Source organism: Cetorhinus maximus, chromosome 28 (genome assembly GCF_964194155.1).
Source record: "Cetorhinus maximus chromosome 28, sCetMax3.hap1.1, whole genome shotgun sequence".
In the NCBI taxonomy this organism is placed as follows: Eukaryota; Metazoa; Chordata; class Chondrichthyes; order Lamniformes; family Cetorhinidae; genus Cetorhinus; species Cetorhinus maximus.
Genome location: NC_135906.1, coordinates 14,315,631 through 14,333,391, shown reverse-complemented (window position 1 = coordinate 14,333,391; position 17,761 = coordinate 14,315,631). Strand labels below are relative to the sequence as shown.

The window sequence follows — 17,761 nt, the reverse complement described above, 5'->3', positions numbered from 1 at the left end:
CATGTCACCAAAGCTTTTTATCTTGTATTCATTGGGACAAAACACAAGAGTGCCAAATTTTAAACTATTTATACTACAGGAGAAAAGGGTGCTCTTGGTTGGCAGATCGACTCTGGCCAAGGCGTTGCCATGGAGAAACCAACAGGGAACTATAATCCTCCAGCTCCCGGGTAATTCAAAAAAGGCTTGAACATATTCCTTTTGTTTGCAGAGAACAGGTCCTGCGGATGACTGTACATTGCTTCTAGCAAGTGTAACTCTTTCGAGTACATTCACAGTTCTTGACCTTTTTTTTGTTCAAAGTCCTGGAGTGGGACATGAACCCACAACCTTCTGACTCAAACTCTTTCGAGTTATCAACAGTCACAGATTGCAACTCTTTCGAGTACAATCACAGTTCTTGGTTTCCGGGAGTGGGACATGAACCCACAACCCACTGGTTCAAAGGCAAGGGTGCTATGAACTGAGCCACAGCTGACACCTCGTTAAGAAGATGTAACTCTTTCGAGTAAATGAACCATGTTACGAGCTCAACTGATTAGCTTAAATTGGTTGTTAGTGTAGCTGTTAGCATGTTCGGGATAGTTCAGCAAGTGCTACCGAATCGCAGAATCAAGAACAACCAATTTAAGGCAATCAGTGGAGCTCGTAACTTGGCTCATTTGGGCTTGTTACTTTCTCCATGGCAATGCCTCGGCCAATTAGTTGACTTGCCAACCCATCAACACCCTTTTCTCCTGTAGTGTAAATTTCTGTGATTGGTTGAAATTCTTTGTTCTGATGATTGCCAAGCTTGGCAATGTGTCTCCCTCTTCAGTAATATTCAAGTTCTGTACTACCAAGTGACTGATTTTAAGGTGAGTTGAATAGGTATTTTAGGAACCTGCAGTGTTATGGACAAAAGCAGGGGTGTAGGACTAAGTGTTAATTGCACATCGATTGCTTAGTTATATGCAGGTGGAGAACATAATTAGGGGTTCACTTGAGCACATATAAAGAGACACTTAAGAGCGTGTTAAAAGGTGTATGGTTTTAATATTTCAATTTGTAGTCAAATGTAAGACTGAGTAAAGATTGACTCCAGTATTATCCTTCAGCTGGCTTTCCAGAATAGTACACCAAGCACGACTGCTTTCAAAGAGCCAGATCTGCACGGCTAGTTGAATGACCTTCTGTACTGCTTGTTTATATCTGAGTATGGTTGAAAAAAAGACTCCCTTTTCAGCAATATTCAAGTTCTGTACTACCAAGTGACTATTTGCTTATATTTGCTTGTTATTTTAATTCTCCACCTTGGCCTCATGCTGACTTCTGCCCTTGGCCTACTGAAGCGTTCCAATGAGGTTCAGCATAAGCTCAACCAGCACCTTGTCTTTCGATTAGGCGCTTTACAGCCTTTTGGACTCAACATTGAGTTCAACAGAGGGATTGCCTCAGAACTTGTAACCTTTCCCCTTTATAAATTCTTCTGAGCTTCTGGAAAACACCTTAAATGACGAAAGAGTTGGTGGTGCAGGGTCAAAGAGAACGTAATCGCTGCCCTCATTTTGTTTCCTTTTTGCATGTTTCAGTTTTACTCTTGTTTTTCCCCTTGTTATTGCTTTCAGATGGCAGCCTTTCATATCCTGCCTTTCTCACACCTTTTTGTTTCTTTTCTTGTCCCTTTATCCCTCTCTTTGACCCTGTGCCAGCAACTCTCTCCAGTCTTCCACCCTACTGAAAACCTTCCCTTTGTTCTTTTTCCAATGTCCCTCATTTCACTTTCTTAAACTATTACATTTCTAACCTTTTCCCAGTTCTGATGAAAGATCATCGATCTGAAACATTAATTTGCTCTCTCTGCAGATGCTGCATTTTCTGGTTTTGCAGATTTCCAGCACCAGTAGTATTTTGCTTTTGTATTAGGGCCATTGTCTTCAGCCCTGCCACAAACTACCTAGCCACAGATTACATCCTCCTCTCGCCCACTCACCACTTAATTAATGAAACATACTGTTCTCAACCTTGGTATTCTGTTTGATATTGAGCTTCAAACCATAGTTTCATTGTCTTCACTGACTTTGCCTACTTCTGCCTCTGGAACGTAACCTGCCCCTACTTCTTCCTCAGTCCATCTGGTGAAATCACCTCATCCAGCTACCTGCAGACTTGACTTTTCCAATGGTCTCCTGTCTGATCTTCCACCCTTAATAAACTTCAGCTCATCTGAAATCTAAATGAACTACATTTGGCTCCTGGTTGCCTAGTGTCTCCAGTTCAAAAACTTTACCCTTGTGTTCAAATCTGTGTAGCCTTCTCCAGTCCTGTAATCTACCAGCTGTCAGGGCCCTAAGCTCTGGAGTTCTCTTCTTAAACTTTTCCGTCTCTCTCTTCCTTGAAACCCATCTTTTTGAGCAAACTTTTGGTTCCCTGCCTAATGTCGTCTTTGACCTGGTGTCAATTTATTTGTCAGTACTCCTATTAAATGCCTTGGCGCTTCTGAATATATTAAGGCACTATAGAATGTAAGTTGTTTTCTGAAAGCTCAAAATAAGTTATAAAAGATGAAAGTTGCAAGTTCTGAGAGAATGTCTTTTATTCTCCGGCAACCTTTGAAACATTGCTATCGTTTGCACCCTCCACAACTGCTGAATCCACAACTTTATCTCAACACTTAATTTTGTCAGCAATTTCAATGCTGACCTTCATTTCCCACAAGCTGCAACTTTTGAATGCAGGGCATGCTTCATTGCCCACACCAAGTCCTGTAGTTTGACCCTGAGAGTCCTTGTGAAGCTCCACTGACGGCCCATTGTTTAGTGATTTAATTTTGAGATCCTTATTCTCAGTTTCAAATCCCTCCATGTCTCCCTTCCTATTTACCATAGTAATTTCTACTCGCTGTACATGTTGCAAGTACCAGTCCACCCCATCTCTGTCTGCTACTTTGAGTCACAACTGAATACCCTGCAGTAAAATAACAACAGAAAGTTATGGAAAAAGTCAGCAGGTCTGACAGCATTTGTGGAGAGAGAAACAGAGTTAATGTTTTGATCCTTCGGTAAAAGCTTTCTTTTAGCTTGCATTCTCCTTCTGTGCTCAATGTTTTCATTAATCATTCTATTATATTCCCCTTAGCCCCTCTGCCCATATTGGCCTTTCCATGCTGTAAAGTATCTTGAATTGTTTTCCTGCATATAAGAATGGCTGATAAAACCAAAATGTTTGAATTGTGGTGTAGTTAAAAAAAAAAATCAAGGAATGGTTCACCTTTATGGTGGCTGCCACTTCCTAAACAAAAGATAATGCAACTTTAATGTACATTAATATCTGGGAGTATTGCATTTACTTTTTCAATAGAAATTATATTTGTCTAAACCAGTTAAATAGATTGATATTTCACTCACATTATAACTGATTTGTACTCCTAAGTGACAATCTTCCTGATCGCATTGGTATAATTAGGTCTGGCAATCCTTCCTACGTGTGAATATGCAAGGAAGTGTGGAAAAGCAGTATTTGCCATTTTATTTAGTTCAGTTGATTTGTTTTGCTGTAACTTTGAATTAATTGCCTTTACCGGTTTTAACTTGTGAATTATACTAGAACGGATAATGGTTTGCTGAGCCTGTTTCTTAAATGCAGCTCTTTAAAGCATTGTAATGCTTTAATAAAGCCTTTGAAGAACATTTTCTTTCACTGCACAATTCCAACACTGGCAGGGTGGATCAACAATTTTTTGCCATGATTAAGGTAAGTTCTATTCCCTTGTAACATTTAAGATTATGTGGTACTTTGGCAGAATATACTTCTTAATAGTTTATATACAATTGCACATTTAATTCGTTCACTAGAAGTAAGTACATGTTCATAACATTAGTCACTATAAACATTTTGCCTTGTAAAATGCACCAATCTCCAACTGAGAGTTGTGTACCTTCACACTTAATGGAAATTAACTATAATTGCAGCAGTTTGTGTGGGAAGGAAGTTCAAATAGTTTTGAAAATAGATGTGTAAGGACTCATTGATGCTGTTGCATATTTATTGTATTGATCAACATCCTATCATGACTGGGACAGTATAGCAGTGAATCTGCTTGAAATGTAGCCAGGTTCATATAAGGGACGCCTGAGCAAATTGGCCTGTTAAAATCCTTTCTCATCCTGCTAGATAATGTTCAAACAATTGAACACTTGTATACTAATTGGATCATGCTACAGCTTTATAGTTAACACAGGTTTTACTTTAATGGTGTTTGTACAGATTATTGTGCATGTTTATTTTTAGAATTTCGCAGATTTTATAACTGGATATTTTCTGCTTTGCTGGTAACTATTCTCTGCTTTAGACACTTTGGTTTTGTCGCAAGATGACATTCTTACTTGCATCCTTTTAAGTATACTTCAAGGTGTCCATCAAGTTGATTGGCACATCTAGTAAACTGTTCAAAGATGTTATTTCCTTTGAGGCTTCAAGAGAATGGCGGGGGGGGGGGGGGGGGGGGGGTGCCATGCCCCCCTCCTGTATTATTCAGCCCAGTATATCTGCAGTGATGTCATGCACTGCTCCACAAATGGAATTCCCACTTGTATACTGTTTTCTACAGTGGGTGGGGGCCCATGGAATAAATGTGACCTGCAAGCTTTTTGATTTGGGCATTCTTTTTTTTTGTGCACTTATTTAGACTGGCTGTTTGAAGTCCTTGGGCCCAGAGGACAGGTGGGAAACACTGCTGCTTGCTTAGTTGGTCTTTGCCCAATTTTAGAGCAACCTCTTTGCAATGTCATGCATTAACCTTTACCTGCAGGCCCAGAAACCTAAAAGACCTGAGGCTTCCCAGATTTCCAGTTTGTGGGAAGATGGGAGAAATACAACTATGCACCACTGCATATGGTAAATCTGAAATTCAAAAGAGCTCAATTCCAACAAACCTAGTTAAAACTTTTCCCTGCTTTGTTACTTTGTGCTCTTTCTTCTTCTCTGAATATTCTCTATCTTTGCTCTTCTCCTGTGCTCCTTTTCCTCAGGTTCACAGAACTGGCTAGTGATGTTGTCCCCCACTTCTACCTCTTCAGCCACAGCACTAATGCAGAGCGTAGGCCACTCATTACAGCGGCTCCTGCAACATGCTCTACTCTCATTCTTCCAACATCACAGGCCATTCAGTGATTCTTGCAATTCCCATCCACTGCACCCTCCATACAAGTTCATATAGTTTAACTGTGACTCATGAAGAAAGCATCTACCTTCAAGGCTTTGGTTTCACTTCCCTGTCATAATTCCAACAATTGGATTAAATTCTGCTGCATCAGTTGCACTTGTTTCAGTCCATGATGGGAGGAATGGTGTTTGAGTTTTGTGTGTGGAACATTTAATTTTTCCATTATTGGGACATCTTGAATTTTGAGCTTAGGGGTCTTATTGTTTCTGTGCTATAGGGTCTTGTGTTTTTTGTGTTTCCCATGCCATTCTCATTTTTCAGAGAGATTGAAGTCTCAAGATTCAGTGTAATTTATTTGAATAGTGAACTTCAGTTGGGAAATTCAGATATGGATAATGGGGTGATTTGTATGTGGGGGCAGGACAGTGGGAGCTGTTTGTTCTTCAATTATGTTAACACTAGTGAATGGAGAAAATGCTTCAGTTAGTATGCTGGACTTCAGGTCAGATGGGGAAAACATACCAGATACAGAGTAAAGGTCCTTCTAACCTCCAGTTTTAGGAGAGCACTCCTAAGGAGAAGCACCTGCTTCTATGCCAGATTTTCGGAGAACTTTTGTAGGATTCTCAGCAAACCCACCATATACCAAGGAATCGCTTGTTTAATTATTTGCTATCTAAATTTTAATATTTAGAGTTGCACCCTGTAGTGGAATGCTATTTCAGCTGGCATGTCAAGAATGAAGGCTCACTATGGATTTGTACTTGAAACCTTCTCTTGCCCTACCCTATACTAACTGGCTGGATCTGTAACTTTATTAGTATTTCTTCTGGTTATGTGAAGCAAAACATCTGTCCTGATACATGTTTATTTGTGGCTATTTTGTGTTTATGTAAAATAAAGAGCGTGAGGCTTTGTTTGAGTAACTAGTTTGACTCAATTTTTTTTCAAACTGTACACATTGGTTTAATATATAACTTGTGACTTGATTTCCATTAAGGTAATAAGTAAAGGAAAATAAGCTTTGTTTGGTTTACCAATAGGTCAAAGTTGACTCTGGTATGTGATCTTCATTTTCGTTGTGGCTGGCTGCTACACTTTGGCACCTGGAGCATTTTCTGGCTGTATTGCTGTAGTTATTTTTAACCTGTGAATATGTGAAACTTGCTATTGGTTTGTGAGATGAATGGCAGCAGATGCCTTTAAATGAAACTAGATAAGTACAAGGAGCAAAGAATAGAAAGATATGTTTATAGGGCGAGTTGAAGTTAGGTGGGAGCATAAACACTGTCATAAACCTTTGGGCTGAATGGCCTGTTTCTGTGCTGTAAAATGTTGTCATTCTACCTATTATGTTAGTTTGTTACCTGTTTTTTTTTCTCTTTATATCCCCTAATCAATGTGTGGCGATTCTCCCTGTCTGTTGGGAATTTGCCAAAAACGAGAAGTAGCTTTTGAGAATTTCTGGCAATATAGTATCAGTAATTAAATTTACTTTTAGGCTACACAAATGCTGTATGTGCTGGTGCAACATGAGCCATGTGGCTGGCATGGAATCTGTTCCCCTATTGCACTATTCGAAGAACAGGGAGGTATCGTGACTCTTATCCTTTCTTCAAACAACATCAAAAGACTATCTCAACTGGCCTTTAATCTCGGTTTTGTTGTGCAGTAATTTGGAAAGTTTGTGACCTGCAGCAGTATGTTATACAAGTTCCAAGTTTATTTTGCCTGCTAAGTGGACTGAAAAGAAGTGAAGCGCTTTACTGGCGATATATGAAAGTTGATATGGCTACTTTCTGCTTAGCTTGGAAAGGAACAAAGTGCGTGGAACTGCAAATCGGCCTAAATTGAGTGTAGGTAAGGAGGGCTGAATGGCAGATTCTAATAAAATTTCACTCAACAGAGTCCAAGAGCAGCCTGTATTATGGGGTCATGAAGACCTAAAGAGAATAAACAAGTTGCCTGAATACATTTGTTCTGCTTCTTGTAGAACTAGCTAATGGGCTACCTGCGTTACTCTCCCAAGATCAGTTTTCCATATTTGTGAAAGCAGCTGTGTTCCTCTTTATTTCCTGATCTCTCTGGCATATTCAGTAACTGCAGCATTAGCCAGAGATGCTCTGATCTGATGACAAGGAAGTGCAGGATTGAAAACTTATGACCATTTCTACATTTTTAGTTGCGAGGAAGGGGGAGCAAATTGTTTTCCCCACTTAGCTTAGCACTTGACAGCAACATGATGAGGCAGGAAACTCAGCTGAGGGTGGGGGGGGTGGGGTGAAGGTGATCTTGTCCAAACATTGGTGCTGAGCATCGATACCCAAGTGGTGGTCTGTCTGTCCAAGATGGTACATTGTTTTAGAAGTTCTTTTGTGAAGTTGGTGCTCTATCTATTTTAACTAATGTGGATCTAAATTTGACTTGTTGCAGCATGTTATTTTCCCCTGGGCTTTCTTTTTGTGGCTTTCAAATCCATTGTTAAAGGCAGCCTGTGCTCCCTCTAACCTCTCCGTCATGCATCTGCTAGCATAGAAATTAAAATATGCAAAATTTTGTCTAAGCAGTCTTCTAAGACATTTTAGCTTTGCATAACTCTCCAAATTTACATTGTTTTCTTTGCTGAAGGATACTGCCCAGAATCAGAATTAGCTCTATAGTGCTGGATCTCTGCCAGGTAATTAGTTGAGACGGCTGTTATGAGCAGCTTTCGCCCTGTGAGTAGCAGCTGTTGAATTGAGTATATTAGGAGTGGAGATCTAGGAAACAAATATCCTGTTCACCAATTGCCCTACTGACATATATAGTGGGATCTGTGCCAGCAAATGCAGTGTTGGGTGTTTGGAAAAAAATCTCACTCCCTCACCTTGGGTGAAGATTTTGTTTACAGTCTCAAAACATGTAACTGGTGGGATGGTGAATATGGAATTATTTTACACAAATGCATAGTGTCTTTGGTGATATAGTGATGAAGCCTGAAGTATAATTTAACATATTGCGGGTACAAAGTATTTACAATGCAGAAACAGGCAGATTGGTCCAGTAGGTGTATTTCGGTGTTTGTGGCACTGGAGCCTCCTCCCTCTCTCTCCTTTCAACACCATTCATTTATGCTTCTATACGTTTCTCCCTCGTGCTGTACCTCCAATCAGTGATATAACATGGAGGGAAAATCTTTTGCTATCCGCCATAATAATTGGCCATGAAAATGGAGTAGCAGTGAATTTAATATGCTGAACTATTATATAAGGAGTGAGCTCTTTTTAGTGTCAGGATGCAACAAGTTCAATAGGAATCATTTAAAAACAAAAAATTCCCCATGGGAGGATAATTATGTTTAGGGAATGCATCTTCACTTTCTTCATTTCCCCTTGTCTATACCTTCCTTATTGGCTTTAAAAGGAACATTGCTATCTTTCTCCTGGGAAGCAGTGAGGCCTCTATAGTACTTATAGCAGATGGAGTGGGAGAAAAAGACTGTATTTCTTTTCTAACATGTTAATGTTTTTCAATATTTTGGCCTAATTTTCTTCCCTGCACACTCTTTCCACCTTATTTCTTGCTAGCATGCAGTTCAATAAGGGGCTCTTTTTTTCCATCCTCTGCCCAATTGGTTATCCTTCACATGAGCCAGTGCAACAGGCTTCTTGACCAAGAGATATCAAGGCCCAAATGTGAGGTTTTTTTTGTTCAATTGCCCAAACATGCCACGTTTCCTTTTCTTTCTTATGGTTGCTTAGGCACCAGTGCCTATAGTAACTGGACAAAGTTTCATTTTAAATGGAGTGAGGGTATACTCCGACATCTTGTTTGTGGATTTATATCTGATGGATTTATTCTTTTTAATTTCCCGTTTATTTCAAGTTTTCCACCGTGACCTGCAGATGAGATGGCTGAAGTTAATTAGCTACTCTGTTGTCTGACACCTTATAATAGTTTTTATCCATTGCAAAACTTTTTATGGTGAAATATCAACATAGCAGCCCAACTTCTGTGTTCATGCTGTCAGGTACTTTCTAACTTTACCACATAAATTGTTTAAGAACATTGAGGTGAAAAATATTTTTAAACGTGCTTGACATTAAAAAGCTTGCTTTATTCAGATTTAACCAGATTACATTCCTGTCTGAGCAAATAGTTTAATGAACCGCTCATATAGTGTAGATATGTTACAGCTACTTCTTTCCTTGACTGACTATTTGTCAATTAAATACCTATTTGTTCGATGACTAGATAACTGCCTATTGTCGTTAACTAGGTTGGTTAACCAACAAATAGGCAGTGTGTGTAAGCTGTGTGCAATGTATTCACATGATTAAATCAGCAGTGTGATTCATGCACTTGAATTATGGTTGTATAATACATTTCCACTTCATTGAACAAGTCCATTAGATTATTGCCTTGTTTAGTTTATAAATGAACAAAGATTTGGTTGCTTGTAACTGTAAACTGTTAACCCTGAAGGCTTTTTAAATGAATGATGCACTAGTTGAACTGTTGGAGCTTTTGCTTAAAAAATTTTTTTTACCAATGCCCCATGACTTTTAAAGTATGGCTTGTGCATGAATCAATTTTAGAATTCTAAATAAAGAAGACAACAATGGTAACTGGAACAATTTTATGAATATTGAATCATAATGTGTTAGGGTACATAATGTAATAGTTATGATACTGGACTAGTAATCAAGTGGCCTAGACTAAATAATCCAGTGAACATGAATTCAGATCCTACCATGGCAATTTGAATGTCTTTTTTAACATAAAGAAGGCCTTGAAATAATCCAGAATCAATAATTGTAACCATTGTGCTGTCAGATTGTCGTAAACATTCTTTTATGGAAGGAAGTTTGCCTACCTTAACTGGCCAGGCCTACATGTGCCTCCAGTCCCAGACCAACACCGTTTGGGAAACAGCCTTCGATCTAACTCAGGGCCATGCTAGTGACACTCAGATTGTGAGAATGAATTAATCCAAAAATCTAAAAGTGTATGGATTTCATTTGGGGCATCTGCCCTGGCTTTAAATCCTGTTTCATGAGTTACTGAAGCTCTGTTTTGTCATAGTGGTGAATTTTAAGTAATTGGATCATCGTGGGAAAATATTATGCAATACTTCTATGTGGATAAGTGGATCTCCTGTTATGTTGTCAAATTGACCTCAGTTGGTAATATGCATTTCTGATTTGGAGGATTTGAATCCTTCAGAAGTAGAGCAATTAACTGAAGCTGTTACAGCATTATTATAGTGTTGTTTCAGAAAAATGTAAATAATAAGGTACCAGTATAAGGCTGCAATGAGGGGTAGCTTGTAAGTGGGATCCTGGGTGGGGAAACAAATTATAAGAAGTTGTACTCTAACCAGTTGCTTGCGTGCCTGCTCCCCAGTTCTGCACCTTCCTCATGCCTTCCCCATTTGTTTTGTCACTTAATTATCCACCCACCCACCCATAGCACTGTGCACGTTTCCCCCTTAATTCATCACTTTCCTGCATCTCCTCCCCATCTTTTTTCCAACCTGCCTCCTTGTTCTGTAGAACTTGTATCATTCTTTACATTTTGCTCAGTTTTTTCCTCTGTTCTATCATCCTTTCCCATGCTACCCATTTGTTTCCTCAAAAGGTGGCGTTCCAGTACCTGGTTCAGGTGATAATTCTTGTGTGAATTTAGGAAGTTAGTGTCTACATGCCATTTCACCTTAAGTGTTGAAGTGGAGTCCTACTGTCATCCATTGTTCATGCACATTTTCCAGCAGTGGATAGTGACCAGGATTAGAAACTTTGGCTGATTTTTGTTTTTTTCTTAACAGCCACCCTTAGAACAAATGTGTAGAGCCCAATTAGAATGCTCCAGTTGCTCCTCTATCTGTGATCAGCTAACTCGTAGGAATGGAGCCTGAGGCTTTCTGACACGTGTAGCTGTGTATTTACCATCTGATGCTTCGAGGTTAGTCACAACTTGCTTTAAAAGCGGAAACCAAGTATGCAGATCCTTTCCTCTCATTTGTTTATTGCCTGTGTTGAAAAACTGAATTTGTAGAATGAACCTTCAGGGATAGCTTTTTAGCAAGATTTGTTTTCATTGCAATGTTGCAAAATCTGAGACCCCAGTCATTTGGCAATATGACCATTGTTGAACCCTTCATGTAATGTTTAGAGAATGTGAAAATCAAGATAATGTATTACAAAATTTCTAAAACATAGTTTAATTTTATACTTGAAGAATAGGAATAATTAGTGTTTCATCACAGGATGAACAATGGAAGTCTCATACTTGTTAACTTTGCTAAATAAATGGCATAGGATGATTTGGAAGAAGGCGGATTGCAACTTTAAATCAGAAGCTCTTAGTTCTGAAGGTGCAGGTTTTTGATTCCCCTCTGAGCTCTGTCTCTATAATGCAGCGTGGATGCTATTTATCTCAAAGTCTTTGTACAATAATAGGGAGGAAGCACTGGCACAATGTCACTCGGGTTCATGTTGAGGTAGCTCTAAGCATCTAGCTTATATAGTGTTCAGACGCTTGGCAACAGGTGGCAAATGTATTGATATGGTGATAAAATGGAGCAGTCCAGCAGTGGATGAGAGCAGTTGACATATTTTGCATGCACGCATGCTTCTCCGGGCATTCATGGAATTGATGTTTGAACTTTGGAAGCTACTGTATACTGCTTTCCTCACTTATTAGATTCAATTCATTGTTTTCATACAGGTTCCCTGTTGAAATTTCTTTTGACACTATTCCCAGATTAGTTGGCGCTAATCAATTTCATCTAAAAGTTTAGTCCCAATAACTGAGACATCGGTGCAAATTTGAAGAATAGATCTTGCATTTCATGTGTCCCCAACCCAAACTATAACTTTTTTTTCTGTTTTATAGTCCCAGAGTTGATGAATCATAAATTTGCTTAGCAGTGAAAACACTACTGTAGTGGCTTCAGGAATTGTGTCTTAAAAATGGCTTTTATAACAATCCCACTTAACTCTGAAGCAGGAGTTAATGTTAAACTGTGGGTATTCCAAGACAACACCGAGGGCAAAGAATCTGAACCATCATTGGTTCCTGTCTCTGACTAAACCACTGTAGGCCTAGGCTTTTCTAGGTTTTGTTTGACCAAAATAAATGCCCAGGATAACTTCAAGAAGGAGAGCCACCCTTAGCATACTGTCTTGTACAATTATTCAGGGCTAAACAAAGTGAAAAAAGTTACTCCAAATCTACAACTAACCTAGTGCTTATCTTAATTGTCTTGGCGTTATTATTTATGTCTAGAGTAAAATGCTTTGGAACTACTGGGCAGACCTGCTCAATTTAAAAGATGATATAAAATGCTTGGCTTGTGCCTGCCTAAGGTATTGAGCCTGCCTAACTGGGAAATCCTTTGGAGTAATGCAGGATTTATCAGATAGACTGGTTGACATTGTATTGAAGGTGTTTATGTTGAGAATTACATGTATTTTACACACAAGCAGGAGAGAGAAGCCAAAGGTTATACAAGTTCTACAAGAATTTAAATTAAGAATTGTCCCAGTTGGAGATGGGCATAGTTTAGTGCATCACTTGCAGGTTAAACTTAAGTTTCTGAAACAGATGTAGGTTTAGTGTTTTACCAAGATCAAGATCAGATCAAGACTACAATGATGACAGACTTTAGCCATGGACCCTAGCATGCAGGGCAAGACTACAACTAGGGAGTGTAGCATCTAGAAATCTTTGCTAAAGCTGTGGGTTTCTCAGAAATAAACCGTACAAACTAGACTTTAAAATACTACATTAGAACAGTGACTACACTTAGTCCTTCGGTTATGAAGCACTTTAGGACAAGTAGGGGCCTTGAAAGGTGTTATATAAATGCAAGTTCTTTATATTGTTTATTATTTATTCTATATCTGAAACTAACATAAGCTGATTTTCAATTTAGAACATGGAGCACATTATCAGTTTGTAATGTGCAGCCCAGCTGATCAATCAGCTGATTCTAGGTGTAAATTCATAGTCTTAGTCCACGAGAGGCTGCTGGCATCTGTGTTCACTGCAATTCTGAGCATCACTGTCATTGCCCTCTTGTCCAATTTGTGGTGATGTCAATGTATCCGGTCCTCCTTTGACCTGCCCTGCTCTTTCCAGATGTTTCACCTTTTATTGTTGCCAACACAAGACTCTCACCACCAGCACCCTCCTCCTCACCCCTTCTCCAGTGAGGTCATACTTTCTCAATTTCTATTTCACTTAGCTAAAAGCCTGAGAGATGCTGGGGCTCTGATTTTCCTGCAGGCAAACTCATTGGCTCTTTTCTCTGTCCAGCTGATTCCAAGGACCATTTGCCAGTGCCACATTTCAAAGGATGCAATCCTGTTCTCATCATCCTTATTGAGGATCCAGCTCTCACCCCCACAGCACAATATTCTATACCAGAGATGTTAGGTACTGTGACCCGACTATCTTTATAATTGCACATCACATCAGTTAATATCTAACCAAGTACCGGGCATAGGTTTGCTGTTTACTATTAAGACTGTCACTATTGTGTAATGTGTGCGCTAATGGAAATGTTAATGCATGATTTCATTCTGACAACTTCTTGTTGTCAAAATTAGAGAAATTCTTGATTCTTTCAGTAGCTAATGTGCATCCTAACTGTGGTTGGTAGTGTAGTTATAATTTGGAATGATAGGACTGTTCTTTGCAGATTAATTTGGGCATCTCGTACATTCTTTGACGTGCACAGTAAATTACGAGCTTGCTTGAGGATTGGTCTGTCTTGCTTGCACCACCTGTGAATGCTTCCATCCACAGCATACTGTAAGAACATTTCACGATCCATGTGTGTTAGGAATAAAACATTTAGGTTGGAGTTAAAGTTTTAAAAAATAAGATAATGGAAGCAACTGGTTGGGAGATAGGTAAACCGATTTAGTGATTGAAATTTAAAGTGTGGCATGTGTTTATTCAATAAAGTCAATTAGAAATGTGAAAATGTTGAACAATGGTCTTGGTATAGATGAGGTGTCTACAGGTGTCTTCGTGAGGGGGATAAATTATTCATGTAATTTACCAGATGAAAGAGAAGTTTGAAAGCAAAGGGTAAACAAGGGAAGATCTTAAAGTATTCATATACTTTTTAGTTGTAAGAACAGGTTTAAAATGGGATGCAATTAGTTTAAGTTTCTATCTGGGACAATCCAGGTGTGCCACATTGTTATGGAGATAGATTGCAGGGACGCAGTCTTGGGTTTATCTTTGTGATTTTCTCACAGGGACAAGCAGAGAGAGAAAGTTGCCAGCAGGGTGAGCTTTGAAGGTTGTAAGAAGGCAGTGGTGTATCTGCCAGCAGCCACAACAAGGAGCATAGAGGTCATAAGGAATTTTTAAAAATTCATTCATGGGATGTGGGCTTCGCTGGCTGAGCCAGCATTTATTGCAACTAGGGGTGTTCTTGAGTTGGAGTTGCTAAGCAGGAATTGCAACTGGAGCCCATGCTTGAAATGGAAAGTCCAAATGCATGAGAAATTAATATTGTCAGCCCTTCCCGGTAAAGCTGGTAGAAGAGATCGCTAGAATCATCGCAGACAGAGCGAGCTCTGGAAGTCTAAGTGGCAGACAAAGAAACTGAGGAGAGTCAAATTGAATTCCTGTGGCACACCTTGGCTTGGACTTGGGAGAAGATCTTGAGGATCCTTAAAATCCTGTAACGTATACAGGAACTCTTGGGTTGGAATCAAAAAGAGAATGACAAGTGGTCTGTTGAGATTTTTGGGTTCAAATATAAGGTTTTAAAAAACATGGTGTGAAGCTAGTAGCACTTTGTTTAATTCTTGTGCAGTAAATTTTTGCTTAGGGCATGAAATCTTGTGCTGCAATTACTTTTCGTTAATAACTGGGAGTTCAAATTTCTTGAGATTACAACTCTTGGAAACTTGCACGATGCCTATTCTTTACTGTGGGACTGCAATTCTCCAAATACTTGAGCTGAAATCCACTACCATCAGAACAACAATTTGCTTCACACTACAGCTGGAAGGGACGAACAGGAATTGCTCAAATCCACCTGTTTTTAGTTTATTTTTAAGGCCTGTTATATTGGTATGCTGCAATCTGTTTTCGAAGAATTGTGTAATGTTTTGAAATCTCATGTTGCAGCACTCCTGTATTTTTTGTCTCTCCCTGTCTCCATCACACCCCACCTCTGTACTAATGCTATTAAGGTATAGTCCCATGGGCATACTATTTTATTCCCATTGCTTACTAACCATCCTTTATTACTCTGTAACTTATAGTCAGGCTTCGTTTCATTTCATTCAAATTTTACTCATTTCTCTTCCTTGAATGCTTGTTCCAGGACTGGTAAGATGTGTTAGGACTTGTTCTTTTGCAGCTACTTGTGCTCTTTGTAGGCAGTTATAGTTTGTTTCCTGTTTTTGGGTGTGTCTTCTTGGTATTCCTGCTTTTACAATTATTTACGCCCTAAAGAGAAAGCATGAGCATCAAGTCTTTTTCTCTTTACTCTCTTCTCCCCACCAATATAGCAAAAGTTCCCTTTTCAAGATGGGAAAATCATGGGCCATAATTTTCATGGATCTGGAATTCTATTGTCAGTTTCTGAAAGGGCCTTCTATCACTGTAATGTCAAGCAAGGGAGATCTGGGTGCACTTCCCTTGCATAAAAACATACGAAATAGGAGCAGAAGTAGGCCATTTGGCCCCTTGAGATTTCTCCACCATTTAATAAGATCATGGCTGATCTGTTTGTTTCAAATTCCACATTCCCATCTACTCTTGATAATCTTTGATTCCTTTGCCTAACGAGAATCTAACCACCTCCACCTTAAAAAAAATTCAGTGACCTTGCCTGCACTGCCTTCTGAAGCAGTGTTCCAAAGTAGCACAGCCCTCAGAAAATTTCTCCTATCTCTGCCCTAAAAGGGTGACCCCTAATTCTAAAACAGTGCCCCCTGGTTCTGGACTCACCCACAAAAGGAAACATCCTTTCCACGTCCACCTTGTCGATACTGTTCAGAATCTTAAATACGTGATCAAGTCACCCCTCACTCTTCTTAACTCCATTGGAAACAAGCCCAGTCTGTCCAATCTTTCCCCATAAGATAACCCCTTTCCAGGTATCTATCTAGTAAACCTCCTCTGAACCGCCTCCAACACATTTACATCCTTCCTTAAATATAAGGAGACCCAAACTACATGCAGCATTCAAAATGCAGTCTCACCAATGCCCTGTATAACTGAAGCATAACATCCTTACTTTTATGTTCAATTCCCCTCTCAATCAAGGATAGCATTCCATTAGCCCCCTTGATTACATACTGTACCTGCATACTAACTTTTTGTGACTCATGCACTAGAACACCTAGATCCTTCTACACCTCTGAATCCTGCAGCTGTTCTCCTTTTAAATAATACTCTTTTTTATTCTTCCTTCAGAAGTGAACAATTTCACATTTTCCCACATTATACTCCATCGGCCAGATTTTTGTCCACTCCCTCAACCTGTCTATATCCGTTTACAATCTTCTTATGTCCACAACATACTTTCCTACCTATCTTTGTGTCATTTGCAAATTTAGCTGCCATGTCTTCGCTCTCCTCATCTAAGTCATTGAGAAATTGTAAAAAGTTGAGGCCCCTGCACAGACCCCTGTTGGACCCACATGTCACATCCTGCCAATCAGAAAAAAGACCTATTTATGCACACTGTTTTCCACCAGCCAGCCAATCTTCTATCCATGCTAATATATTACCCCCTACACCATGAGCTTTTATTTTCTGCAATAACCTTTGAACATCCTATTACTATCCTAGGTATTAGCTGTGGCTCAATTGATCATGCATTTGCCTCCGAGTTAGAAGATTGTGGGTTCAAATTCCCACCCCAGAGGCAAAAAAAAATCAAGGCTGACACTCCAGGAGTGTTGAGGGAGTGCTGTGCTGACATAAGTATCATCTTTCAGATGAGATGTTAAACTGTCCCTTCAGTGTGGATGTTTTAAAAAAATATATATTCTGAGACACTATTTTGAAGACCGGGGGAGTTATCCCTGGCATCCTGGACCAATGTTTTGCCCCTTAATCAACATCCACTGAAACAAGCTATCTGGTCATTACCACATTCCTGTTTGTGGGAACTTGCTGTGTGCAACTTATGCTGCTGTGTTTTCTACATTAAAATAGTGACGACGACTTCAGTTGTGCTTCATTGCCTTTAGGACATCATGTGGTCAGGGGAGGTGCTAAATAAACGCTAGCCTTCCTTTCAAGGAAGTACATGAGAATATGGACGGCTGCATGTTACTATATTGCACCATCGTACTGTCAGCCTTGTCTAGATGTACAAGATATATACCTTTCATAAAACGATAATTAATGTACAGCATGATGACATTTCTTTTGTACTGGTGGCTTCATTTTGTCATTAAATACTAATAAGTGGTGTGAAAATTCTATTAAGAGTTCATGTATATGTTAAACATGGCACTTGCTGGTTAGATGCTCTTTCACTGTTTGGTTGGGGAGGTGGTGTGTGTGCGCCTGCGTGCTTATATGTACAGGCACATGCTGTTTTAATTAAGTGGAAAACTAATGAAAAACGTGCCCATTTCCTTTTGGGGC

At 39.4% G+C, this 17,761-nt stretch overlaps 1 protein-coding gene across 3 annotated transcripts in view; it reads left to right on the top strand.

The window, feature by feature from the left end:
- Positions 1-17,761, top strand: part of LOC144668825 (bromodomain-containing protein 4-like) — a 169,618-nt gene that overhangs the window by 45,716 nt on the left and 106,141 nt on the right. The window lies entirely within an intron of this gene.